The sequence below is a fragment of the Leiobunum rupestre genome, chromosome 10 (assembly GCF_980474605.1).
Source record: "Leiobunum rupestre chromosome 10, qqLeiRupe1.1.hap1, whole genome shotgun sequence".
In the NCBI taxonomy this organism is placed as follows: Eukaryota; Metazoa; Arthropoda; class Arachnida; order Opiliones; family Sclerosomatidae; genus Leiobunum; species Leiobunum rupestre.
This window is the reverse complement of record NC_143393.1, coordinates 56,191,728-56,219,000: the sequence shown is the minus strand read 5'-3', so window position 1 is coordinate 56,219,000 and position 27,273 is coordinate 56,191,728. Positions and strand designations below refer to the sequence as shown.

Here is a 27,273-nt window from a genome sequence, read left to right as displayed (position 1 = left end):
TGTTCTACATTGTTTCCTTTCACAGGAGAGGAAAAGAAAACTAGAGGCGGTAATATGTTAAAATCATCTTCAAAATACGTAAGATTTATGCAATCAAAGATTAACTCTTTTAATTTAAACAATACGCAGTAGTTACAATGTAAGAGTACATTTTGATTATTGTTTCTTTAAATTGCTTTCGTATCCCCTCATTTTCTTTTAACAGTTAATTGAACGAACTCCTTAATTATTTATTGTTTGGTTTATTTTCAGCGCGGTTACAAATTTAGAAATTAGTTTACCATGTTATATTATTTCGTGATGTTCGTTATAATGATTAAACAAAATAATAAGATGGGATAATACCAAAAGCCCGATTCAGTTAACGACTTTCAATGCCTTTAATTCAGGTGGCCGAGTTAAAATGCTCAGGAGTATGGTAGCACGCCCTCCATGCAACGCGAGCCAACTGACCCCTCCGCTCAATATTATAACCGTTAAATTCAACTGGTTTTCATAGAAAGGAAAATCCGAAGAAATACATTTACTTGTTGCGAAAATAGCATTCAATCTTAACGCGGAATTTTATAACCATACACAAACAAAAACGCATTGCTCAAGTCACTGATAATCTGTAAAGCCACTGTAAATTAAAAGATTGGGTAAACATCGGGAAATGGCGTTATAAAAGGTTAATCTACAAAAAATTAGTATTAAAAGTTTAATATTTTACAAATTAAGAAACTGATGAGTATATTTTAACGAATTCAAAAATTAATGAGAAAATGCACATGAATTCCGAATTATAAAGAATAAAAATAAGGACTTGCCATTTTCCTTCTTTAGAGCAAAAAAAAACAATTTATGAAAATGGCAATCAAGCAACGATAAAATAATAAGACTTATATCATAAACCAATCCGTATTTCAATTTTCCACGATGCTCTTTCATATTGAATATCGCGGTCCACGTTTTGTTACTTAATTCAAAGAAACTTACAGTTCAAATATGATAGAGTGGAACCATATTCTTGGTACCGAAATAAAATTTGGTCTTCGTTTTGTGGCGAAAATTGCTTTGGTGTTACATTGCACTCGCAATAGTTGGTATTATCTTTTGTTAACAACTTACAATTGATCAACATTTTCCACGATATAATCGTGAGTATTTGTACTGAAGATCATCGCTCGGCTAACTTTGTTGTAACTTTTGGTTCCCGAATAAAGTTGTTTCCGATTAGCTCTCAAAGTATCTTTTATTTGAAACAGAAACCATGATATGGATTCGGTGTCTTCTATCAGGGCTTTTTGACCTTTTGCAAAATCTCCTAGCACTTATTTTCCGATATTTTTATCTTCAATTAAAACCGTCTTTAATTGGAAGATTTCTCCAGAATTTTCTGCCTATATTATAAAAATAATCATAATCGAATAGATTTTAAGCACTTTCTATAACTATAAGTCTTAAAGTTTGTCCTTTTATTTATTTATTTGAATTTTATGTTCGTAAAAAGTCGAGAGCGGTTAGCTCTAGAGCTTTGAAATTTAAACTCAATGCTCAGGGCATGATTTGCAACTAAAGGCGCCTAATTTCAAATACCTGATATGGTTATTAATCTAATTCAATTTTATTTTTATTTTACTCGACTTTGGAATTTCGTCTCTTTGCTTCCCTTATCTAACTTTTCGGCTGGTCTCGGCTTTCATTTTTTTTCCGACTTCCACCACTTGGCTTCTCTTATCTTTTTTTACGTTTTTGCTTTAAGGCCTTTTTGCTACGCGTGTTACCGTGTGTTAGGTTTTTGCTACGCGTGTTGCGTTTTTGCTACAGCGTTTACCTTCCCTACGTACAAATCAGATCTAATTCATTCGAACTAAGAACCCGGGCGAAGCCGGGTAAAAAAGCTAGTTAACTATAAAGTTGGCGGTAAACTGCGACAACTTATCGCTTTCAATAATGTGATCATGTTTATTACGAAAAATTTGCAAACTTTAAAAAGCAATGTAAAATTTGCTGTTTTAACGATATATGTAATTGACTGAACAACACTGATTTTTAGTCGGAACGGCTCAGAAGAAAAAATGTTTCAACAGATTCCAGCATACCGGTTAAAAATACTTAAATGCGACATTTACCAAATGGCATTATTTTTATTGAATCGCAAGATCAGGTTTATACATCTGACACGATAGGAGGATCCAATTTATAATTTCAAATAAGCCATTTTTTTATAGGACTATTGTAATATCCAGAATCGTTGAATTTCATTTAATCTCTATAGTATCAGTTAGCTGTTAAATACTTGACTAAATTCAAATGACATATTTTGTTATAATAATGCGTGTTTAATATATGTTAAGCGCTTGTTATTAATGTATGAGGAGCTATGCAGGTGTACTTAAGATTTGAAAATTCCAATTTTAAAACCATGCTATGCGGCGGCGCGTCTCCGTATGAGACGCTGTGACCCCTGCTTACCAGCCTTTTGGAGGCAAACCGCGGGATTCCGATGCCAGTTGTGCCGGTCTTCTCTAGGTGGCAGCAGGGTTGTACAACCCTGGTCGCAGTGTGCCCGTCATTCACCTTTTGCAGCCATTACTGAAGGGCTGGCTATCTACCTATGTAGATAGGGTGTCAAATAAAGGTGGTTGATCATCTACTCTTATTCTAACAGTTGTGCGCAAAGTGGTGTGTTGGTCATCTTTTTGTTGCACATTTTGCTGGGTTGACTGACTTGCGGCGAAGGGGCGACTGCCAGCAGTAGGGTTATTTTGCTACCCTGGCTTGTTTTGTCTCATCTCAGGGCTGTGGGTGCTGGCGTAGGGCATAACGATGATGAACTCAGGAGCACCGGACTATAAATCGGACTTACATGGTTAATTTATAAGTTGGTAAGCAGAATCGTGAATGAATCATCTTTCACGACTCACAAAGGAACGACTGCTCGCCAGTAACGTACAAGCGTTTCAATTTTGCAAGAGATGGTAGGAAACAGGTTTATTTTTATGTGTTACGTTAAGCGTCTTGAAACAGCATTCCCAACGGCAAAAATGTTAAATTCATTGAACCCCCTTCAACCTACTACTTTATAAACCTTTGAAACGGTTTTGCTTTCTACTTGATAAATAAATTGCTTAGCTTACGCTGTTCTCGGGATGTTTATAAGAACGTATTGAGCCACAGACATTGCCAGTTCACTGTATTGAACTTTTCCACTAATAAAGTCCTCAATAGGGTTTTGACGTAGAAAAATCTATAGAAAAAACCTTTGGATTATTCTTAACTGTTCGATAGAGTCTGAGATTGATTCTAGTACAATAACTTACGCTGATTTTTTTTTACAAAAACGTATAAAAACAACTGCCCATTAATCGATTAAATTAGCTGTGTAAAAACATTTGTAGATAGGCACTGATATAATAATGTGTTTGTTACTAAAAATCCTACTACGTTCAAAAGTTATAATGATCCATAGTCGCTTAGCTCCATAAAATAATCAACTTAACCTACTAGATATTTTTTTATATTGATCTACAAACGACATCGCACTTCTTCTATGGGATTTGGCTTTCGACAGATTTTTCTGAAATTGAAATATGTTGCTAAGCCTGATCAAAGGAGCAAAATTGTTCATTGCCATTTTTGCCGAGCTCCTATAGTTTGTCCATTATCAGCGGTCAAAAGTGGACAAAACGTATTATAGTCTAATTGTTAAAAGAAATCAAGGCCGATCGGTTAGCGTTCTACGTTCGCTAGTCCGGGCTCACTATCAATAGAGTTTTCTCTCCAAGATTCGCGGTGCGTCCCAAAACAGAGCGTCGGATTTGGTTACTTTCTGATCGCCCGATGAACGAACTCAGTGAATAAATAATTACATATTTAGTTTTAGATGTCGTTTGACCGTGACTTTAGACTACTGTGTGACTAAAATCGATAAAAAAGTGTTTGATATGTTGTGGTGTGACTGTTTCTTTCCTATCAGCGAGTGTTGAATGGGAGATTCAACGAAACGGTTAATCATATATATTCTGATTTCTTAAGAATTTATTTTATGTTATGTTTTCTTTATTATTACTCATAAAATAGTGAACAATAAATTACTCCACGTACGAAAATTCATCGAATAATAAGTTTCGAGAAAATAAATAATGAATAATGAAGTAGAGGTGTAAAAATCTTGACAATAAAAATTTATTTATAGTGAGCCCGGACTAGCGAACGTAGAACGTACGCTAACCGATGAGCGCTAACTCCTTTTAGCAAATTGACTACACTAAGTTTTATCCACTTTTGACCGCTGATACTGGACAAACTATAGGAGCTAGGGAAAATTGGCAATGGACAATTTTGCTCAATGTTTCAATTTGAAAAAAATCTGTCGAAAGCCAAATCCCATAGAAGAAGTGCGATGTCCTTTTTAAAAAAACAAAGGCGTAGAATGTAGAATATATCTTGAATGAAACTGAAGTTATAACCATTTCCTTAAAATATATTCCATATTTTTTAACTGTTTTTCATTTCACGTTATACAGTATAATATTAGACATGTTGGCATAAATGCTATTTTATGTGGCGATGCTTTAAATTTCGTTTAACACTTATACCACTAATTACCTATTTTTTTTAGGGACAAGATTTTAATCGGAATATTTTAAATATATTTCTATTAATATAATAAGGAAAAAGGAAATATTTTCTCACCATTGGAATAGTGAAATTCAAAGAAAACTGAGTCATTTCTGTCAATAAATATTTAATAATATATTACATTTTGTTAAAAAAAATATTCCTCCTGTTTATTTTTACAATCTCTCTGAGTAGTCCAGTAACTTAAGTGTTTCGATTCGGAAAACTTTCTCCTGTTTTGGATTTTGAAGGCATTTTCATTTAGTCATAATGTATAACATTTAAAAAAACCCTTTCTTTTGTTTCCGAGTACAATTTTTAATAACTGAACAAGGCCAACAAAATTGGGTTTGTATTATTTCTACGGCTATAATTATAAAAATTAAGGCCGGCTTTTTCTACAAAAATGGTCTTATGAAATATTTCGGTACGAGCCATCGTTTTTGCGCAATCGCAGTTAGAATGCCGTTTACATAAGACACCTACCTTTACTTTAACTTGGGGCCTATAATTATCGCAATTGGGTTTGCAGTCGTAAATACAAATTAAATGGAGATATTAACCAAAACTCAGTTTTTTGCGCCTATTTCCCGTTATAAATTATGGTGCTCAAAAGAAAATGATAGGGATTTTTGACAATTTATATATTATGAATTATTGAAGGTGTTTGCCGAAATTAAGCTCGGTAGCAATTACTGATAGCTTAAGTAAATTATTATAAATTTGCATGGTGGTGTATGAACACCAAATACCACAGATCATAAAACAAAGATTAAATACCATCAATTTATAATTTTAAGGATTATAAAATTGAAATTCAGTGGGCAGTTTGGGGTGGTGAAATGGTTTGCATTTTCGACTTGCAGCAAGAGGAGCTGGGTTCAATCACATGTGGCACTGGTTGAAAACTCGGAACCACTCCTTCCGCGTTGAGTTGCAAGTTCTCTCCCCACTGGTTTACGGGGTTTCCCCCGAGCTCATCAGTTTCCCTTTCCATAAAAACTGGTCGACGTTAACGGTAATAGTGAGTGTAGGGAGCTGTTGGCTCGCGTGGCATGAAGGGCTTACCGCCACACTCCTACGCATTGTTATCCGGCCACCTGTATTCATTGCTTTCAAAGTCGCTGGATAACTTAGGCCGAAGGTGGTGCCTAGTTAAGGGTATTAGCCCGACACAGAAAAAGGGTAAATTTATTTAAACAATGCGGTTCTTCGAAGCGAAGGTATGCTCAAAAGAGAATTAAATTTTAAATTGAAAAGAGGTCTATGAACGTTCAGAATGCGTTAAATGTCTATACAACAGTAAACGATCAACTGTTTTCTATTCATTAAAGTGATCCCATTGTTATACGTCCCTGGTGCTTTAAATTAATTTGAATTTAATTTTTTTAATTTAAAAAACATTTCCCTTCCCCCCATGCGTAAATTTCACCCTATGTCGAATGCGAGCAACCACAGGCCCTTTGAATGAACCGTTTCCGAGTTATGGCCGAATTTGTACTGAATCGCTGCGGACTCATCGGATCCTCAAAATAGACACTAAAATATAATTTTTAGGCAACGGAGGGGAGAGAAATCCGATTCCCCGCTTTTTCCCCCCTCCCGACAGGCACCTGTGCACGCGGGGTAGATTTTGTGGCCCCCGCGTGTTTCTAGGAATACGGGGGTTAACTACTGGTCATTTATGAATACAATTTCTAATGGTATACAACGCCCTTTTTTCGTTTTACTTACTTTACTCGTAACTTCATAACTTGTTTTACGTGTTTTCTTATCGGCTTTAAATGTTTGATACATTTTCAACAGTGCTCCCGCCAGCAGTAGGCACAAGTAGGCACGTGCCTATGTTCAAAAATTTTAGGCCTATTTTAGGGGCCTCTAAAAGTTTAAAAAAATTGTCTCTGGGGCTTCCAAATGTTATTTTTAAATTTTATTTATTTTTAAAAATTGGTCATCTAGCCCCCTAAAAAAAGAACTCCCATTCAATTCCAATTTCCAAGAGTCCTAAATGGCCCAACAAAACGTTCCCTTTTGAGCCACCTATACTCGAAATCAATATTACTTGAATACACAAACAAAGGCAGCGAACTCTGTGGTTTCTGCTTTTGGTAGTGTACTCTATTAACATTGATATAGAGTATATGACAAAAGACTGGCCCGGGACGGGGAAGTCCGTCGTGCAAGGAAAGCAGCAAAAAACAAACCACCTGTTAGCCTCAGTGATAACTTAGCTCCAACCAACACAATAAACATAAGCTTAGTTTCTAGGAATTCTAGAAAAGGGGGCATGAAGTGAGAAACTGGATTTCTCTAATACGACTTAAACCGTTGCAACGCTTAAACGAAGGGAAATCCCAGCGGAGCTGAAGTCGAAGCGTAAAGCATCGTACCAGTCACTACTTTTATTAGAGAGCGTCCTTGTCCCTTTTGCGAAATCAAGTGATATCAGTGACCACTGATCGTAGATAAAGGACCTAGACCTTCGGTGGTCGGACTTGTTCCAGATAACGCGCGTTTCTTCATTTCGTTTTCTGCTCCTGAACAAACAGGTAGTTCTCAATTTCGATTCTCTCCCAGTCAAATTTTTTCTAAGTCTCTTCCGAAACTAACTTTGCCAATACAGCCTTTTTGAAGGCTATTTAGCTGTTTTAGCTAATTACCTATTCTAGAAAAAATATTCAAACCGCTTTTTTTAGGGCTTTGATATAGCTGGTATTATTAAAAAGTCTGTTTGAAGACTACATAGCTTTAACTAAGCTTTATTTTCTTAAACCTTTATAAGGTTATTTCGCTATTAGTATATAATAGTAGCATTTTCAAATATGAGTACCAGAAAATTTTTATCTGGGTCCCAAAAATGAGAAAAATGGAAAAGGGAAGATAGTTTCGTTAGTAATCAGAAAGGTGCAATGGCACGTTTTTTGAAATCGTCGGCGCAAAGCCATAACTATAGTTCTGAGAAAAACCTAGTCAAAGAATTAGGAAAGGGTTTAGAATCCTTGGAGACTGATAACAGTCACTGTTTTAGTATAACTGCTGAAGTTCTTCCAAACGTCAGTACTGATATGGAAATGGAACTGACTCATGAAGGAGAAATTGCAGAAGTAATTGCAAACCCCAACTCTAACCATGCACAAAATACATCAAACGACGTGTCCAATTCAAAATAAATGGGCTTACACGCGTTGAATAACTTGGATATTAGTCTAGATAAAGATTGCCTTCCAGTTCAGCCTAAACTAAATCCTTTTCCTAAAAGATTAATTGGCGGTAAAAATCGAGGTTTCAATTCTTCTTGGTATGACAAATATCAAATGATTGAATATTCAGTTGCAAAGGATGCAGTGTATTGCTTTTGTTGCCGTTATTTTTAGGCAGTAGAAACACTGCATTTCTAAAGGGATTTTCGGATTGTAAAAACATGGGGACACAGTTCAAAGAACACTTCACTTCCAACAAATCTTCTCACCAACTAGCCTACAAAATGTACTTAGACTACATGGAATCCAAATCCCGTGGATCAATAGTTTGCCAGGTTAACGACCACCATAGACTAGACGTTATTAGAAACAGAGAGGTCCTATCTACACACGTGGAAGTGATTATTTTATGTGCCCAACAAGATTTAGCACTTCAGGGGAACACTTACACATCCGCCGACAATATTGGGAATAGGGGAAACTTTATTGCAATATTAGAGATTTTAAAAAAATGTCATGATATAAAAGCAAGTTTATTGAGAAAAATTATTTTTCAAGAGGTCAACTACTATAGGGTAGTTTGGGCGCTTGCCCAACGCGTTTAGCTCCGGGGTCCGAATTAAAACGCAATAATTAGATTACTTTGAAATTTAAAATTGTCAAAATTATTTTAAGCACTAAACAAGAGGCTGTTTTACACATCAATATTAATTTAATAAGTTAAAACACAACAATAAAACAGTTCAGCTTGAAATAGCGCGAAACTAGACAATGGCCACTGTAGTCTTCCCCCTTAACAATGGGGGAGACAAGCCTAAATAAGTAGTTGATGAATTTGGGTAAAGAGGTAATCGTAGGGTGGAATTCTTCGATTAAAAGTAAAGTTGGTAATATTTATTTGTAAATAATATACTTAATAATAAAAAAATTATTAATTTAATAATAATAAAATTTTTATTAATTTAATAATGATAACATTTTTAATGATATAATACTAATAAAATTTGTAAATAATTATATACAATTTGGCTAGTTAAAGAACAACAAAAATTACAAAGGAGTTTTTTATGGGGGCCTCTTAATCACGCAGTGCCTACTCGCGAAAAAATCCTGGTGGGGCTACTGATTTTCAATTATGTGGTTACGTTGGTTTTATTTATTTTGAGCTATGCGCTATTGCTTAGCCTTAACTACTCATTGAAAGATTTTTTGTATGCGTCGGGAATTGTTAACGGTAGGGTGTTAATGGTCTTTTTTATTACAATATTAATTACCGTTAGTATATGGATTGACATTTTCTGATTTCTTAATATTTAAGTTACCTTGTTGTTTTATTGGGTTATTATATATTTTTATGGCATATTTTTGCTAATACAATGTTTATTACTGTGGGTATTTAGATTGACTTTTTCTTGATTCGTAAGTATTTTAATTAACTTGTTACTTGGTTGGGTTATTATTATATATTTTTCTATTGGTTATTTTTCTTGTTTTATTTCGTCTATCGAAAGTGTTGATAATGTGGGGGATAATTCATGTCTACGATTGTTTATTTGCATTGATTTTTATCGGCTTCGTTTGGTTGTCGTAATGAGCCCGCGCAGTTTTTATTAGTGCTTTCACTTAAAGTTTTGGTTTTTGCTTTAACTTTTGTGTTCTTATAAATTTGATTGTTTAAGACCTATAACACAATGGGTTGGGTTTCGTCTATGAAATAGTTTCTCGCACGTTCTAACAATTTAAAATTTTGTATTTTCTATTTCTCATTTTCTTGCTTTGTTATTATAATAACATTTTGGGTCTACATTTCGTTTTTTGTTTTATTGCTATAATTTAATACTATAAAATTTTATTTTATTACATTTGTGATATTTAATATAATTATAATAAATATTCTACTGTTTGGGATATCACGGGGATTACGTTTTTTTGGAGGACGCTTTGAATATGGCGAAATATCGTTTGAACAATATGTAAAGAATAAATTGAAATTGAAAGATAATGAAAGTTAAAAAATGACGGGTACTACTTCGTTTAAAAGATAGTTTTATTTAAAAACGACGTAGTCTCCGTTATGTATATTTCACTTTCATCATACAATTTTACCGTGGTAGAAATGATATATAAATATTATGACAATGAAAATAAATAAATCGCGAAGCAATATTATTCGATGAAAACATTATTAATCCACCACCCTCCTACGCATTGTAACACAGTCACATGTTTAACAGCTTTTATAGTCGCTAGATGGCTTGGGCATTAGCCTAGAATATTATTTTTAATATTCTTATCGATATCGTTACTTAAAAGGCGGGTTAAAAAATACGTTTTTATTTTTAAATCAAATTAACTTTTCGTATGTTGATTTCAAATTTCGTAAAAGGAGTTATTGACATTTAAAGGAAAAATTACTTAACTACATAAAACGTGTGCGTTTCTTTGATACTTCTGAAAATGGAATGCCGTGCGAAAATCCGTCGCAATAAACAACAAATAGACACGCATATTAACTGACACTTAGGATTGTTATAATTATTAAATGGAAAATGAAGCTCGCCATTTGTGCACAAAACCATAATGCGAACTAAATATATTTTAAATATGTGAAATAAGTGAAAGAAGCTTACCTAAATACAACGGAAACAAAAAATTTCCTTAAGAAAAGAAGAATATAAGGATCCTTCTCCAACGTTTTGGAAATTTCTTACGCAGTAAACAGAGCTTCACAAAGGGTTACTGTTATAGGAATTTGGCAAATATTGGTCAAAATGTATGGAAAACAAATATCTTTCTGTATAAAAATAATGTTTTTCCGATTCGATTAGACAAAATATTTTTCTGAGTGACGAGAATCGATTACGTAAACCTGTTAATAGTGTTTAGTTTCTCACCATTAAAATAAACTGTCTATTTTCCGACTGGGCCTTTGGTGCCAAGGACAACTATTAAAAACCGTTGTGTTAAAGCTTGTGGCCGAGAGTGAAAAGTCAATAGAATTCCTTTCACGTTGTGTTTGCAAGATAATTTACAAAATTACTATTCAGATTTCGACTATATACTTTCCCACAATTTTAATAAACCTTATCAAAATTAAATTTAAGGATATAAATGGTTAACTTAAAGGGTTTTTTTACGACGTTTCTTCGCTAGAAGCCTTTGATAACGCCAAAGTAAACCCAGTAAGTTTGTTAGCTAATAGTGAAACTAAAGAAGCATAGTAATAGAGTTTTACCATTTTTCTACCAAATATGTTAATGTTTTTGTACTGATTTTACTTAAAAAAATTCTGAAACATTGTCAAGCGGTTCTTTATCTTGATGGGTAAAACAAAATATTTAATCACAATATTTTTAAGTCTTTTTTGGTCTGAGTGATACGTTTTATTAACCCGAAAACTATGCCTCAATATCACTTTGGATGATAAAACACGCGAATAAGTAGATAAGTCCATATTTAAAAGGGATAAAATAGCTAAACCCTAAACAAATTTTAAGAAATTAAAAAAAAACGTACAAATAACTCGTACCAATAGGTCTTTGAATAAAAAAACTACATAAAAAATTAGATTTTTTACTCGAAAATCTATTTGATCCGAGATTCGCGTCTTTTGGTTTGCTCGAAAACCTATTGGTACGAGTTATTTGTAAGTTTTTCAATTTCTTCTCATTTGTTTTTTAAATTTCTTCAAATTTGTTTAGGGTTTAGCTATTTTATCCCATTAATTATGGACTAATCTACTTATTCGCGTATTTTTGCACGGTCCATAGGTGTTTTCTTCTAACTTAACCTTTCAATATCACTTTCTCGGCTCTGACCTATGAACTAAAGCAGCAGTAATTCCAAATGATTCGTCTGCGGGTTTTTATGGCCTTAACACTTACAAAAGTCAATCGTTTTTATACTCCTTTTTTCAAAAACCTTTCCTTGAGTACTGATAATTACCCATAGAGGTTATTTAAAACTACCATTATTTCCATCCACAAAAAAAGGTGGTAAAAAAAACAGGCCTATATTATAGCTCCCATTCTTGGTAAGCTATTGGATCGATTAAATAATAATTGGCAATAATAATTTAGTGCAAAGTGTAATCTTCATTCTAAATCGAAAGTCGGCTTACTTGCCGGCTTGGGAACGACTAACACCATTTGTATGGCCTACAAGCGAATCATGAATAATTAAGATGCTAGTCAAACCTGTATTGGCGTCATTTTGGATTTCGAAAAGACCTTTGACTCGATCAAGAAAAAATGTAACAAGGGTGTCTATGCTATGAGTAATAGGGGTCTTGCAGTAACTGTATTAACAGGGCCTGTCCTAAAGAAAGTATCCTTAGACTATCCGAAGAGTAATTTCTTATAAATGAGTTACCACACAGGTCAATTATATTGGTATGAAGGTAAATGTGTTGTTTGGAAAATTTTAAATTAATTTATTATTAGAAGAAAATCATATAGAGACCCGAATAGTATTGCGTAGGTGACTTTATTTTAAAAACATTTAAAAACAAATATTAGTCGACTAGTTTCGGCGGTGTCAACGCCATCATCATTTCTCGCGCGTGCATTGTATTGTATTTAAATGCCCTGTTTTAGGGTTTTGTAAACACCTATTATTAGAGAATAGGGATGACATAATTTTTTGTGGGGGAAAGTCATCTATAAATCGGAGACATGGGACTCCCCATACTTAAACCGTGACGCTGTTTATAGATTTTTTTATCGAAAGTAACATACGTGTTTTCTACACCAAAAACTTACTAGTGTTAATATTCCATTACCTTCATCCGTTGTAGAAAACGTTTTTAGTCTATTTGCCAGAATAGACAGTTTCATCCACAGGGACCTTCTTAAAATTTGTCGTGAACGTTAGTAGAAGGAAAGTGACGGTCTGGCGCCGATCCCGGGATCGGAATCGTCGGGATCCGGGATTTAAGGGGTGAAATGGGGGTAAAATCGTCGAAAAGTCAATGTATTTAAGGTATTTCTCGCGACGATTTGTTTTTTCGTATATCAACATATTGTGTTCAGGCGAACTTGTTTATTTATCTCCGCTTATCTTGAAAGACACTTGAACGTATATCTTATCGCGTTTTATCGTACGGAATAAGTTGAAATTATGTAAAAAGTGATAACCTGGGCGGCGCGCGTGCGCAGATTCCCCGGGAGGCGCGGTTAATTTGAATTTAAGAGTGTTTTGACGTCATGGAATATTCGTTTTTAAATTAGAATGGAAATATTTTTAAACTTCATTTTAATATCATTGTAGTACTTAAATGTTATTGGCACTTGAACCTATCTCACGAGTATTTCAAACAAATATTTCGTGGATTTGAGTGTTTTGACGTCATGGAATATTCGTTGTTAAAGTGACGTAGAATGGAAATATTTTTACACTTCATTTTAATATCATTGTAGTACTTAAATATGATTGGCACTTGAATCTATATCACGAGTATTTCAAACGAATATCTAAAGTTTTCTATATTTTTAACATTAACAAGTCTCCAAATTATACCAACTTTTAACCAATTTTCCCAAATTGTACTAATTTTTAACAGAATTTCCTAAATTATTCTAATTTTTATCATAAGCCAACTTAATTTTAAAACTATTGTCTATTTATGAAAATTGAGTTTGTAGATATTTTGAATCGTTTCATTTTTATAACTGGTTAAAAGTTATTATAATTGGGGATATTTTGTTAAAAGTTAGTATAATTTGGGAGATTCTTTTAAAAAACTGTATAGTTTTCGTTATTTTCAAACAAAAATAGAAAATTAAAGCCTGCTTTTTGATTTTGGATACCTTGGATCTTAATAACAACGCTAATCACTTGCATCTTGTAAAAACAGAAACCTGAGATTAGAATTAAAATTTGCAAAACCGTTACCGGAGACGATTTCCATTCTAATTTACGCTGAGTTTCAAAATTTGATTGAAATTGATAAAAATCGAACCGTGATTTTCGATTACAGTAATTAATGGATTCGCCACAGATAACTAAAATTCTTGAAAAAGATTTAAGTACTAAAAGTATATTTCGAGGCGTGTTCGCGGCTGACAAGCTACCTAAATAGGTAAAAATATTCCCTTCTCTATTTGTTGTAAATACCGATACGAGTGCTGAACCTGGAGAACACTGGGTTCTAATACATTTGTCTAAACATAAAAATAGTGAATACATGGATTCCTTTGAAAACCCGCCAGATTATTTTAAATTTAATGACTTTATTGAACGAAACAGTAAAACTGTTACTTTTAATTCTAATCAATTACAGAGTAATTCTAGTAATACGTGTGGAGCATTCTGTATCTATTTTGCTATAAACAGGTGTAAAGGAATAGAAATGTATAACATTGTGTCTAGGTTTAAGAAAGATAAAAATGTAAACGATAAAATGATTAAAGAGTTTATCTGCAAAATGTATTCAATAAAATATTTTTTTTACAATTTATAGCAATAGCAGTTTTTATATATTCATAAATACAAGCATTTTGTTATCATTTTTCAATATCTTTATGACCGTGCGCTAAGGTACGAACCCCGCCGGGTAGAATATATCTCTTATCATCATTTGGTGATAAACAAAGTTTTCTAGTATTTAAAGTAAATAGCTCATGCTTGAAACTAGCTATACGCATAATCTCGGCTGACATGGTTTCTTGATTAAAAAGACAACGTTCATAGTCTTCGTGGCGGATGACGATTCTAATAACGTTCATGGCAACACCCTTACAAACCTTTTTACCTCTCCGAGGGGACAAAGTCCCCTAGGAGGGGTTATACAACGACCGTGTCTGTCTGTGGGTCTGTCTGTCTGTCAGGACTGCGAACGCGTTCGCATTTTCGGTGCAAAGTGTAATCACTGCGTACGCAGTTTCTCAAAGGGTTGGCAAAACCACCGTGTGACGGTGAGCGTTAACGGATGCATTTGCGGTTTGGTTTGGATGGTGTTTTTTCGCTCACCGTCGTGACGGTTTGGTGTATTACGTTTTTGTAATGTTTATGCGTAGGTTGTGAGTGTTGAATTTGTTGTGTTTGTGTTCTGATGGTTGTGCATGTTGAGTCTGTTGTGTTTATATGGGCGTTTTCTCTCCAACTTCTTCTTTATGACTTTGGGACGGACCGAGTGCTGAGTGTAATGCTACCTCTCAACGTCCAATGTCAGGGTTTCCACCAGTTGTACACGGTATTCGTCTTAGTATCAATTTGCGATCGCATCGGGCGGGATTTGAACCCGAGACCTCCTGATTGACAGGCGGACGTTCTACCACAGAACCACCGACACTTGTTACGCCTTATTGAAAATTAGACCTTCAGCTTTATCGGAAGCGTATTTAATAGAGTACGAAATTTTGGTTTAATTGAAATAGAATTGAAATTGAAATTATTGCATCGAAGAAATTCTAATTTAGCGTTTCTCTATTGATTAAAAACAAATGCGCCACCCAGGTTTCGAACCCAGACCATTCGGCTTGGCAGTCGAGCGCTCTACCACAGAACCACCGATAGCTGCTTAGATTCACTGAAATTAAGACAGGCATCGTAAGCATAATAGGTAATAAAGTCTTTTTTTATTAATGAATTTATGAAGGCCTAATCTGGTATTTTTTAAAGGTTAAATCTTGTTTTAGCGCAATCAGCCGAGATTAGAGGGTTAAAGGGTAGACCCTGTGGGTGGTCCCCTTTCTTAACGACCTATATATAGTTCTGTTAATTCAAAGGAGATAATTTAACGTTAATTGCTTTAAGAGGTGGCAGTTAGTCAAGTGGCTCTCTGTGCTTTGTTGATGGTAAGGTATTTGCTTCTTGTAAATACATTTGGTGTGGATATTTGGATATCTACGATTTCTAACGCAGTCAATGATTTCTTGGGTGTGCGAGTCATTATATGATATTGGAAATTGGACGGCATTGGTCTTTTTCATGTGGTATGCGTCACAACGTCAACAGGAAGTGAACGAGTCGTCCACTACCAGATATATACGGTATCTTCATCAAGGGCGAGTGTTGAAATAAAATGAGCGTTAAAGATGCGGCAAGTATTTCGTAAGCGAGTAATTCCAAAAAGCCTCTGTAGATATGTCTTTCATTAAAATTTGCTTCGTATTATATTTAACTGATAAACTTGTTCTGTAAAAGGGTTTAATTCAATTGTGCATTGTTATAGTACGCCTAACTTACTGTTGTAACTACTTAACTTATGATATTCTGAATAAATTAAAATTGGTCGTTTCGTCTCAATTATTTTAATTATAATTAAAATTTTATACCGGGCGGGATAGAAATGGGTTAATATTTTTAACAAATAACTCTAAATTGCGGAGATATATCTTTAAGGGTTATCTCGAGAAATTAATACCACTAGGGACAATTCTATCGAGGAGAGGTATATTTTGGCTTGCCAACTTGTTATGGTTTAAAATTGACTCAAAAGATTTCCCCACGCGAACTCCTTTTCTATCTCTTCAGCGGTCTTAGACTCCCCGTACGATTTAATAGAATAAAGCTTTGGACGAAGTCCTACAAAGCTTTGAATTAACTGTGAATTTGTCTCGTCTTTAAAATAGCCGAGAGCTTTTTTATTCTGAGTAGAATGAAGGAAATGCGAAGGTGGATAATCAGAGAAGTCAAAGCGGTTTTTATGAACTTCAAAGTCTTTATTAACATCATCCGCATTAATGTTGTACGTTAAACTGTCTGTTAATATTTTATGTATTAGTACTATTTAAATAAAAAAATTAGTCGAAAATGATATGTCAATTGTAATAAGCTTATAAATTTAGGAATAAACTTATATATTAAAGATAGTGTTGTAAATAAGAAAATTAAAATTAAAAAAATTAATATGTAAATATAGGTATAAAATAGGACGAAAACCACTTATCTATATTTTAAATAGAGTAAAATACAATTATTATACACAAATATAGTCAGAAAAATACTATAAAAACTCTTTATTCAACTTTAATACGATAAATTAAGTTTCCAATGTGTAAATAAAGGTCGGAAAATACTCTACGGTCATTACGTATACATTTCAAATATGAAAATATAAATAGAAAAATACTACTAAAATCCCTTTTAATACGGCATAACACAACTCCGATACGCAAATATAGACAGAAAATACTAATAAAAAACTCTTTACTCTACGTTCGATTCGTTAATATACATTTCCGATACACATATAAAGATAAAGAATAACTACAAAATATAAAAAGGTAGAAAAATAGTTCACATTAACCATTATGAATTTAATCTTACAACATCCTTCCCGTAGAGTAAAACATATTTGTTCAAGGTCTACTTGTTTCCTCGTTATCTTTATCTCATGTGTTTTAAATAGCGTACGGAATAAGTTAATAATGTATTGAAATGGTGTATGTTAAAACGTTGTAGAACAAAGTGTAAAACATATGTTCAGAAAATTAAAAATACTTAATTAATGTACTAAAAGAACCTATTGTAACAATTCCAATATGTAAATTTAGGTATAAGGATTGAAAAAATACTTAGTTAGTGGGTTTACTGATAAACTCTTAACGAATTCAACTTTAAAGGGTTTATTAGATTATTGTTTTAAATTTTATTCAAGTTCAACGTATTAAGAGTCCTTCAAAGTACTATAAAAGGATTTTATTTACAAACTAAATTCATATTTTCTTCAAACTTAGAAGTTAGTTTGTATGAAATACTTACTAATACCTGAAAAATGGACATTAGGCCATAACGTCGACGCCGTTGCGTATTGCTAGATCTGAACGTGGAGCTAAAGATACATGTACTATAGAATAAATTAAAGGGGGATAATTTTAGTAACCATTAATAAATAAATACCTATACGTCCATTTTAGTTGAAACGGATATAAGCATTAGGGTATTATTTTTCTGACTATATTTGTGTATAATAATTGTATTTTACTGTATTTAAAATATAGATAAGTGGTTTTCGTCCTATTTTATACCTATATTTACATATTAATTTTTTTAATTTTAATTTTCTTATTTACAACACTATCTTTAATATATAAGTTTATTCCTAAATTTATAAGCTTATTACAATTGACATATCATTTTCGACTAATTTTTTTATTTAAATAGTACTAATACATAAAATATTAACAGACAGTTTAACGTACAACATTAAGACGGATGATGTTAATAAAGACTTTGAAGTTCATAAAAACCGCTTTGACTTCTCTGATTATCCACCTTCGCATTTCCTTCATTCTACTCAGAATAAAAAGGCTCTCGGCTATTTTAAAGACGAGACAAATTCACAGTTAATTCAAAGCTTTGTAGGACTTCGTCCAAAGCTTTATTCTATTAAATTGTACGGGGAGTCTAAGACCGCTGAAGAGATAGAAAAGGAGTTGCGATTGGGGAAATCTTTAGAGTCAATGTTAAACCATAAAAAGGTTTGTAAGGGTGTTGCCATGAACGTTATTAGAATCGTCATCCGCCACGAAAACTATGAACGTTGTCTTTTTAATCAAGAAACCATGTCAGCCGAGATGATGCGTATATAGTTTCAAGCATGAGCTATTTACTTTAAATACTAGAAAACTTTGTTTATCACCAAATGATGATAAGAGATATATTCTACCCGGCGTGGTTCGTACCTTAGCGCATGGTCATAAAGATATTGAAAAATGATAATGAATGCTTGTATTTATGAATATATAAAAACTGATATTGCTATAAATTGTAAAAAAGTATTTTATTGAATACATTTTGCAGATAAACCCTTTGATCATTTTATCGTTTACATTTTTATCTTTCTTAAACCTGGACACAATGTTATACATTTCTATTCCTTTACACCTGTTTATAGCAAAATAGATACAGAATGCTCCACACGTATTACTAGAATTACTCTGTAATTGATTAGAATTAAAAGTAACAGTTTTACTGTTTCGTTCAATAAAGTCATTAAATTTAAAATAATCTGGTGGGTTTCCAAAGGAATCCATGTATTCACTATTTTTATGTTTAGAAAAATATATTAGAACCCAGTGTTCTCCAGGTTCAGCAACAACAAATAGAGAAGGGAATATTTTTACCTATTTAGGTAGATTGTCGGTTTTGCAAATTTTAATTCTAATCTCAGGTTTCTGTTTTTACAAGATGCAAGTGATTAGCGTTGTTATTAAGATCCAAGGTATCCAAAATCATAAAGCAGGCTTTAATTTCTATTTTTGTTTGAAAATAACGAAAACTATACAGTTTTTTAAAAGAATCTCCCAAATTATACTAACTTTTAACAAAATATCCCCAATTATAATAACTTTTAACCAGGTATAAAAATGAAACGATTCAAAATATCTAAAAACTCAATTTTCATAAATAGACAATAGTTTTAAAATTAAGTTGGCTTATGATAAAAATTAGAATAATTTAGGAAATTCTTTTAAAAATTAGTAATTTTAATATTTTTATATTTTTTATTTTATTTCATATTTTATTTTATATTTTATTTAACAGGTCTTAATCCAATCAATGACATACAATATTATCCCTTTACTTATCTGCTCCCATCCAGCTTTAACAGCCACTTTAGTATGTAGGCACTTAATGATACTAAAATGGAGCTCAAAATAACACTTCAAAACACTCGTGACATTTGTCAAATATTCCCTAACGTAGTTAAAAAATAAAGTGTACTTCATATCGCTATTTAAAACACTAGACCTAAAGATAAGCAGAGATAATAATTATTAATTTAATAAAACTCATTTATTAATTTTATAAATTAACTTGAAATATCGTAAAGCCGATAAAAATAATATACATTTATTACAAATCACCCATTTTAGGTATAAAAATGAAACGATTCAAAATATCTACAAAACTCAATTTTCATAAATAGACAATAGTTTTAAAATTTAGTTGGCTTATGGTAAAAATTAGAATAATTTAGGAAATTCTGTTAAAAACTAGTAATTTTAATATTTTAATATTTTAATGTTTTTATATTTTTATATTTCTATATTTTTATTTTATTTTATTTCATTTTATTTTATATTTTATTTTATATTTTATTTAACAGGTCTTAAGCCAATCAATGGCATACAATATTATCCCTTTACTTCTCTGCTCCCTTCCAACTATCTTGCAATATTTTCAATCCAATTGTATTTGGTTTTATATCTTTAACTTTATTTCTCAGTACAATTTCCCTTTGAGAAGCTTCTTCTAACTTCAATTCCCACTTTTTAAATGCTTTTCCATTTCGTCCAAATGCCCTTTTATTTCTTGCATATCTAAGCACGTCCTATTATACTCTTCCACTATTTCACTAACTTCCTCGAATGAATGGAAATCCATATGACTAAAAGTATCAGAACACAATAAATATAAAACGTCCAGCAATGTTAAAAGTTAGGTCACCAGAAAGACCATTTCCTCTTGTTGTTTCTATTTCAGTGGAGACGAAACTTGGACTTCAAGACGCCCACGTCTTTTACGTTTATATGGATTGTTCATGACGGTTCAATTTTGATTTTATAAATGGGCACGTATAGTAGGGAGCTGGATCGAGAGTGTGGGGGATAAAAAATTAATCTAGGTGAAAAAATTATTATAAATAAATATCGATTCAATATACGAACGAAACTTAATTATTAATTTAATTAAACTCATTTATAAATTTTATAAATTAACTTGAAAAATCATAAAGCCAATAAAAAATATAAATTTCCTACAAATCACCCATTTTAGGGATAAAAATGAAACGATTCAAAATACGTACAAAACTCAATTTTCATAAATAGACAATAGTTTTGAAATTAAGTTGGCTTATGGTAAAAATTAGAATAATTTAGGAAATTCTGTTAAAAATTAGTACAATTGGGGAAAATTGGTTAAAAGTTGGTATAATTTGGAGACTTGTTAATGTTAAAAATATAGAAAACTTTAGATATTCGTTTGAAATACTCGTGATATAGATTCAAGTGCCAATCATATTTAAGTACTACAATGATATTAAAATGAAGTTTAAAAATATTTCCATTTTACGTCACTTTAACAAAGAATATTCCATGACGTCAAAACACTCAAATCCATGAAATATTCGTTTGAAATACTCGTGAGATAGGTTCAAGTGCCAATCATATTTAAGTACTACAATGATATTAAAATAAAGTTTAAAAATATTTCCATTCTACTTTAACAACGAATATTCCATGACGTCAAAACACTCTTAAATTCAAATTAACCGCGCCTCCCGGGGAATCTGCGCGGGCGCGCCGCCCAGGTTATCTTTTTTTACATAATTTCAACTTATTCCGTACGATAAAACGCGATAAGATATACGCTCAAGTGTCTTTCGAAATAAGCGGAGATAAATAAACAAGCTGGCCTGAACAAAATATGTTGATATACGAAAAAAAATCGTCGCGAGAAATACCTTAAATACATTGACTTTTCGACGATTTTACCCCCATTTCACCCCTTAAATCCCGGATCCCGATCCCGGGATCGGCGCCAGACCCTCGCTTTCCTTCTACTAACGTTCTGGCGTAATTAATTAGCTTCACTATTTAAAAACTGTAGCAGCTAGTCGTGGTTTTAAACCGGAAATAATACAAAAAATGTTCAACAAAATCAAAAGAACTTATGAAGGACCTAAAACTAACCTCATACCTATAAAAAGACAGAAATAAGAAATGTTTTAAGTCATTAACGTATTTTCCTAAAGAATCCGAAAAATAACTGCTTTAAAACGAGTAATATTAATATTGCTTTTAGACCAACAAACCTGCTTAAAAATATTTGATAATAGCAAAGACCGTTCAGACGATATGCGTAAACAAGGTATTTCATTAATACCTTGTAGATATTGTAACCAGATTTATATTGGTCAAACAAAACGGAACTTGAAAAAACGTTTAGCAGAACACAGAGGTCATATTAACAGGCTAGAACATGAAAAATCAGCCGTAGCGTTCCACAGAAAAAAAAACCAAACATGTGATTGACTTTGAACATTCCAAAATTAAAGCGCAGCCTAATCATTACGCACGAATAAATATACGCGAAGGAATTGAAATCGCTTAACGTAAAAATTTTGTCATGAACTTTAATGAAGGTCCGTTTTTATTTAACTGCTGGAAAAACTTATTTAAAAAATGAATGTCTTTATTTTATTAGTCTCCCCCCTACAATTGTTGGTATACGTTATAAATACAATGCACGCGCGATAAATACTGTTTGTCTTGATGATGGCGTTGACACCGCCGAAACTAGTCGACGAATCTGTTTTTAAATGTTTTAAAATAAATACGCCTGACTTAGCGTAAGGTTAGAACGTTTAACTCTTATTAATTTATTATTAATATAATAATTAATAAATGGATAAAAAAGCTAAATTTAAGTCTTAAATAAAAATAACCGAAATTGTATAAAATAGCTGGTTAAATTCCTTTAAATTCATAACACGAAGCGTATAAATAGAAATTTTAAGAATAGACTTGTATATTTTAGAATATTCGGGAAATAAATGAGATCCAAAATCATTTAAAAAAGTTCCTAATGTGAAAAGGAGGCCCAACTTACTTGACGTACCGAAAATACTTCATGGTTTTTGCTATTTTGACAAAGCGTCCAAATATTAATTTTGTTTGAACTTTTAAAAGTTCTTTAAGTGTAGCTATATCAGTGCAAATAAATATTGCATTTCCTAGCTGGTCATAAACATACCCTGCGATATTAAGGTTTATTTGGTTTTTGGTAACTATAAAAGATCCATTAAATTTCAAAAAGGATTGTACACAAAAACCACTCTCTTTTGTAAACGACCATGCTTTTAATAAGACACTTTGCTGTTAGCTGAAAGCAACCATTTCCGATGAACTGATATGAAGGTGTTATCGAACTTTTCGAGCGAAAATTGTATTTGCAAATTGCAGACGTGTTTAAAAAACTAACAAATGAATTTGAAAACCAATCTAATCCATTCTCTGTTGATTACCTGAACACTTGATCATTTCAGGTGTTTCCATCATTCTGAACACCGCCTTTACAGCTATTTGCGGACTTTCACATCTTTGGAGCGGTTTTAAAGTAGTGTTGAAATCTTAACTGTAAGCTAGCGCTGACTTAACATTTGTCTTGGACACAAATGTCAGATTTCCAAAGATGTAAACAAGAGAGAAACTCCTACTTAAAAAGCCTAACTAGAAAGCTGAATTGGAAAATAGGCTTAGAACGAGTAGGATTTCAAATCAAATTTTATTGCAGCCCCATGAGATGTTTATTTTACATATATAACGGAGCTTATTCATTAAACCGATTTGTAAGCAATTTTTTGTATTAAAAATAGAAAACAAATAATTAAAAGTGTACTTAAAATTACATAAAGGTAACCAGGGATGAAGCGGCGGAACCAACCGGCTAATCCGAGGAAGCGACTTAATTCATCCGTATTTCGCGGGGGTGGATACGAAAGTAAAACTTCTATTTTTTCAAGATCTGGTCTAATGCCGCTACTCCTGATAATATACCCTAACAATATACCCTAACAATTTGACTTCGGTGCGGGCAAATATGCATTTATCTAGGCGAAGGGTCAGACCGGCGGCCTGGGGAGCGAGAGGACGTATCGGAGGTCAATTACGTGACGGGGCCAATTGGGGGAGGCTGTATTTATAACGTATCGATACAAACTCGTGTTTTATTGCTTACGTTGTTCGGGCGGAAAAACTTGGTCCATAAAATGCGCGAAAGATGCTACCGGGCGTTAACTAGACCGAATGGCATCACGGGAAATTCCTATTTCCCGCTCGAGGTTATGAAGGCTGTTTTCGTAATACTATTTTTATTCATAGAAATTTGCCAGAATTTCGAAATCTATTGTGGTCAAGTGCGTGGGGGAACCGATTGCGTCTAATACTTCGTCTACTTTGGGGTAGGGATACACAGTTTTAATGGTGATCTCATTTAACTTTCGGTAGTCTATGCAAAAACAGGTGTCACCCGTTATCTTCGGAACTAACACGACGGGGCTACACCACGGGGCCTTCGAGGGGCGTACTATTCCGGCGTCTAACATATTGTCCAGGTGCTCTTGTATGACAGATTGTTTCGCGGGGGATACTCGATAGGGGGCCTTAGCGATCGGGGGGTTGGTTCCGATTTCTATGACATGCTCTAAAAGATGGGTTCTATCGGTTTTATTGGCCAAAAATGGAAATAATTCAATTAATTCCTCCTTTTGTTGGTTATCTAATTCCGCGTTTACGGGAAGGATTAGTTTAGGGGGGTTTTGATCGGTGATTTCCGACTTGCTCAATTTCCATGCCTTCCCTGGGATCTTTAATAAACTGCAAATAATGGGCCAGTCCATGCAAATTTAGAGAAACCACGCCCTCTTTTGTGACTATTTCTGCATTTAAAGCGTTCAACCAATCCAACCCCAGAAGGATTCCAAAATTTGCGTTTTCTACTATGTTTATCGGAAAATCCATGCCGGGGCCTAACTGGTCTACCAATTGAATCGGGAGCAGGACTGGACCCTGGGCTTATACCTTATGACACTGCGAGGCCGACGAAAAACTGGCGGGGAACATGGTCCCAAAATTATGCGTGGGGAAAACCTTTTCCTCGATATTACGAAAGACAAATGAACGGCACGCTCCGGCGTCTAAAATTCAAGCAACGCGGGCTTGTGGGAAATACAGTGTGAGGCTGAGGGTACCCGGCGTAAAATGTTAAATGAAATTAACATTATTCGGTGGTAATTCCACCACTTGTTTGGAGACGGTATTAGTGGAGTCAAAATGTAATTGATGAGGTGGATGCACACGACTGGGGCAATCTCTGACAAAATGTCCCGTCTCATTACAATGAAAACAACGATTTTCGTAAGTAGGTCGCGGGAATGGAGGTGGGGGTGGAAAATTCTAACCCTTTCTCGCTTCTTCGGAAGGGTATGATCGTCGGCTCGGACAAATATTTATGTGATGGCCGGATTCTTTACAATATCGACAAAATTCGTTCGCGGCTCGAGGGGGGTATTAATGGAGGGGTTCGATTCTTCTGGAATACACCTTCTACTGGTTTCAGTTGGGTGACGACATGCAATAATTCGTCTACGGAAATAAAAGTTTTAATATGGAGGAGTGCTGCGTAATCGGAGAGCAAACCGGCCTTCATTTGCGTAAAATGGAGTTTTCGCTGGACTTGATCCCATATCCGGACCTCGTAATCCACCCTAAGATATGCTGACTGAAAATGATTTACGAAACCATCCCAATCATGAATTGACCCTGAATTATCGCGAAACCAATCGCTAGCTTGGTCCTCGAGGGTCAATGGTATAAGGGGCAACATCTCATTTAAACCAATTTCGGAGGCACGTGAATATTCTTTCAATTTAAAAATGAAACTGAGGGGGTTCGCTCAAGCGGGCTTTAATGGGGGGAATCTTGGAACCATGGCGAAAATACATATTCTGTGACCGGAAATGACCAGGAAGGGACGGCGTAGAAGGGGTGAGAGCGCTGTAGACCCCCTAAGCATCGCTACAATCTACGTTCAAAGGCAAACGCGTAATAACACTTATTGGGTGGGGGTCTAACTTATTCCGTAGAATTTGAGATACCTTGAATTATACGTAATTTTGGCTGAAGATTGTTGCGAATTCGCGCCATCTTTCAGCAATTGTAACCAGGATCAGGGAGGTCGATCCTGATCTGGCCGGTCGGGGCGGAGAGCAGCCGCCTCCACCAGAGGCAATTCTACTCGAGGACGTCAGATTGGGCAGACGGCCTCAGGAACGCCGGGGCAGACCGCCCTGTCGAGAGGAGGGCAACCAGCTCAAACCACAAGGCAGACGGCCTTAGGACGACCCTTAAGGCATACCGCCCAAGGATCAAGGGGGCAGGCCGCCCACTCCGCAACAGCATAAGCGGCGTCCTTTGAGGCGAGGCATACGCCCCCTCAACGGATGTCGAGGACCATGGCTACTTGAGTGGCACCGATGGACGTTGGCCTGTTGACCTATTTCAGTGCCACCCGGTGGCCCAAGCAGCAGATGCCTGGGGTAGTGGGACGCCCCATGTCTTCCAGAGGTGTACTGTAGGGAAAGAAGCTCTGAACCTGTATCCTTCGGTGGCTGTCCCTATGGTGCAGGGGGTTTCCGTTGTCAAGTCAGTCGAGCCGATTCCGGTCGCTGAGCTTGGCGCCGCCCCTACCCCAGTCTTACCCCCACGAGTGTCAGGATCCGCCGTCACGATGGATCTGGACGCTTTGTTATTGGGGGATAACGACGTCTCTCCCTTCGATAGCGGCGACGAGCATTTTCCAGACGCTATGGACCACCTTAACCTCACACCCGACGCCTAATTTTTGGGTGGGGGTGTGTAAAGCCCGCATTTGCATCCGCAAATGTAGGCTTTATCCCTAACAGCCTTTCCCTTTACTTCAGAGAGTTATCTCGTTGTTTTGGGCCAACGCTGCTGAGGAAGGTAGGGATGACTCATCCTCGCTCGCGTCGTCCACCTTTGGAATTCTCCGAAAGTGGCGACCTCTGACCCGAAGGGTTAAGAGCGGGGTAAAGTTACCGTTGACGCTTATTATTGCACCACAGTGAGTCTGCAAAGATTTCTTAGCGGGCTTTCTTCTCCAGCCAATTAGGTTGGAGACCGGTAGCGTCATCCGAGGGGCGCACTATATAAGGGACGTCGGGACAATGGACTAACTCCCTCTTGGTTAGAGACAGTTTAGTTGCCATGCCTTGTAATATTTTGTAAATATATATATATATATATATAAGTTTATATCAAATTTTACTTTAACCCACCACCAAAATGAGAAAATCTTGGGAATTGTTTGTACCCACAGGTCCGTGACATCTTGTTCTTTTCAAAATGTTATGGTCAATCTTGCTCCACATGTTCTCCTGAATTATTATTATGATTTTTCCCAATTTTCCAGCTATCGTTCTACTTAAAAAATGTATTATTGTTCGCTCGCCTTAAATGTAATAAATTTCAAAATTAGAGCGCTCATACGAAAAACGTTATTTTCACGGTTAAAATAATGCGGTTCAAGTTTAAAATCTAGCCAGAGAATGGACAATCGAAATGCCAAATTTATGTACTACTCTTTTTTATGTACTAAATAAAAGGCATAAAATATATTAGTCGCAAATTTATATCAATAAATCAGGTAATACAACTCCCCAGCAAACATAAAAGCCCGGGGACGTCCTTATAATACGTGGTTCATTTAGCCCAGCTGGGTCCCGTCCAGAATTCTTCGAACCAGTGGCGACGCCTAGAGATATTAAGGTGTAGGCTAAAAATGTTCCTTAAATGTGAACCCCATGATTCTCCATTGTTGGGCCCAATATGAATTGGCAAATTTTAAGTTTAAACCGAAAATGGTCTTTTATATTTAATTGAAGCCTGAAAAATAAACTTGAAATGACTTCTTTTACTAGATTTGTGAGATCCTACGT

The 27,273-nt window shown here is 34.6% G+C and overlaps 1 long non-coding RNA gene across 1 annotated transcript; it reads right to left on the bottom strand.

Moving 5' to 3' along the window:
• Positions 1-1,345: 1,345 nt before the first annotated feature.
• Positions 1,346-26,666, bottom strand: LOC149926240 (uncharacterized). The gene is made up of 4 exons (XR_016477101.1): positions 26,649-26,666; positions 4,681-4,718; positions 3,123-3,232; positions 1,346-1,382 (listed from the first exon to the last, which is right to left on the bottom strand). It is a non-coding gene; the product is annotated as an uncharacterized LOC149926240 (long non-coding RNA).
• Between the last annotated feature and the right edge of the window lie 607 nt (positions 26,667-27,273).